The 2,500-nt window shown below is 51.9% G+C and overlaps 2 non-coding genes across 2 annotated transcripts in view; both read right to left on the bottom strand.

Moving 5' to 3' along the window:
• Positions 1–83, bottom strand: part of LOC143187697 (large subunit ribosomal RNA) — a 4,056-nt gene extending 3,973 nt beyond the window's left edge. The window contains exon 1 of the ribosomal RNA XR_013003261.1: positions 1–83. This exon is cut by the window's left edge and continues 3,973 nt beyond it. This is a non-coding gene — a ribosomal RNA (large subunit ribosomal RNA).
• A 1,355-nt stretch (positions 84–1,438) lies between these two features.
• On the bottom strand, positions 1,439–1,593 carry LOC143187696 (5.8S ribosomal RNA). Its single transcript, XR_013003260.1, has one exon. It is a non-coding gene; the product is annotated as a 5.8S ribosomal RNA (ribosomal RNA).
• Positions 1,594–2,500: the final 907 nt, after the last annotated feature.

A 2,500-nucleotide genomic window follows, 5' to 3' on the forward strand; every position in this document is an offset into this window, starting at 1 on the left:
CTAAGGAAATCCTTGTTAGTTTCTTTTCCTCCGCTTAGTAATATGCTTAAATTCAGCGGGTAATCTCGCCTACTCTGAGGTCGTCGTATACGTGTTAAATATATCACACACGTAGAGTGATATATTTTATATATGTGTAAAAATGACGAAAGAAGCTGTGGCGTAATCCTCGTACAACGGGGGCACACAACCGAGAGAAGCGGACCAGGCAGAGTGTGTGAACGAATGTTACGAGAAATGGGAAATGAGAGAGAGACTTGAGATCATGTTCGATGCGTCGTCCCAACTTCGCCGTGTGCCTTCGGAATATGTTGTCGTAACGCAACAGCAGCGTTTCCAAAGGTAAGGAAGCTCCTCGTAATTCGCCAGAAGTGATCAGCGGAAAGTAAGTCACATCGTCCTTAATGCGCCACACCAAAGCATCTTCGCGTCTCGTTTAATTCGATCTAAAGGAGAGAGACTCTCGCCAGGCGACTGCCGGTATGGTTTAACGCCCGTCCGCTTGCTTTTTGTATAGCTTTCGTGGACTGGACGACCGGACTTGACGCGCGGTCTCTCTCGGCGATCGACTAACGCGAAGACATGGGGCGACCGGACGCTGCTACCTTTCCACCTCCTCCTTCTAGGAGAGAAGTCATCCCTATGTGATGAGTCATATATATGGCGGCTGTGTAAGCCTCGCCAAAGAGGATTCAGGATACAGAAACAAGTTGTAGTACAACACAACACATTCACGGAGCCACAAACGACTCGACCGAAACGTGGCCGGGGAAGATGCATCCCGGAACTTCATCGTTTCGACGAATGAGTGCCTCCTTTTCGCGTTGTTCCTGCAACAAGACGATCCCTCTAGAATCCCTGGGGCTCTGTTTCTCGTCATACATTTCTTCACCACACTACACGGGTGGGGTATACGCGATCTCGTGTTCATGCTCACTCGCACACCCTTTCATTGTCCTTCTCTGTAGTCTCACGACAAACTCTCTTGTGTGTCGTTGCGGGTTACGCACGCCTCTTTCTTACACGCATCATTTCAGACTACGTCGGGAGCGCGGATGAAAACTCGCACGAAAAGCGAACGCTGTCTGTTAACAATCACGAGGGTATTTGGCGAGACACGGAGGCTGGTCGATGATCGTACGTCCGCGCGCTTGCGTCCGGAGCGGTGCACATACACACACGGGCGGTCGACAAATTAAGCGACTCACGACGCCGTGTGAAAATTAGCACTCACGCAAGTCCGGAACGACAAAGCAACGACGATGACGACGATGTCTCCAGTCATCTGCCGCGTACACACAACCTTCTTCCCTCCATGACGTCTAGAGCGTATTCTCGCTTGTTTTCGTGCGACCGCGGCAAACGCCGACGAACGGTCCAACAATCGCTCGTACGTGACACCGAGATGCCAACGTAAGCAGTCTTAAGGTTACGTGAACGACCCTCAGCCAGGCGTGGTCCAGGAATTGTATCCGTGGACCGCAATGTGCGTTCGAAATGTCGATGTTCATGTGTCCTGCAGTTCACACGTTGACGCGCAATTAGCTGCGTTCTTCATCGACCCACGAGCCAAGTGATCCACCGTTCAGGGTTGTATTTTAATATTCTGTGTTCATGTATATATATATATCATACTCGTATATAGTTCTCGGGTTCGGAAGAATCCGAGACCCGCGCCTCCAACTAGCACACGGTCGATGGAGGTTCGGGCGTCGCGACACTTCGTCCGAACGAACGAAAGTGACGACACAGGGGTCTCTGGGATGCGGTTCCGCACGGAGACCGCCACGCAATTGCGAACGGTTCCCGTAACGGCCAGGCGTAGAGTACATTTAAAAACCTAGGATCAACCTGGAGAGTACGATGGAGCCGACGGGGATACCCCGATCAAGTGAACCACGTACATCCACGGTGTTCTCCTCTGAAACGACACCCCCCATTTTATTGTCGCAGCGCCCTGCACGTACGTATTCCCCTCCTGATTTGGATAGCCGATTAGAACGGACTTCGCAGCCGGCTTCGATCGGTCTTTCTCATCCCCTTAAATTCACACACAAATTCCATTATTCTTGGGAGTCAGACTCACGAAAGTCGAAGCTGTTAACAGCCGGTCCACAGTTGTTGTTCACACGGCAGGAATACGTACCCTACGGCCGCACATCGACGCGGGATACGTGTCGCGTCCTAGGTTACCCGGGCCCTCTCTTTCTCAAGAGAGGGTCCACATCCGCTGGACGGTTCGGAGAGAACAACGAGGTAAAGAGACGAAGAAACACCGGGAGCGGGATGCGAATGGGAAAACGTTTGCTTTCGCACTCGTGCGCTCATATCGGTTATTCTCCTTAACCTCTTCTTCGCTCGCTTTTCATTATTCCCACCGAAAATAGGAGAAACGGGCGCAGCCTCGCGCAAGCAGCTGGCAAGCACGCTCTCTCTCCTCTCTCTGCCGCGCGAGTATGCACCGTATATATTAGCGGCGGGTGTGTGACCGAAACATCGC

This window comes from Calliopsis andreniformis, unplaced genomic scaffold (assembly GCF_051401765.1).
Source record: "Calliopsis andreniformis isolate RMS-2024a unplaced genomic scaffold, iyCalAndr_principal scaffold0150, whole genome shotgun sequence".
In the NCBI taxonomy this organism is placed as follows: domain Eukaryota; kingdom Metazoa; phylum Arthropoda; class Insecta; order Hymenoptera; family Andrenidae; genus Calliopsis; species Calliopsis andreniformis.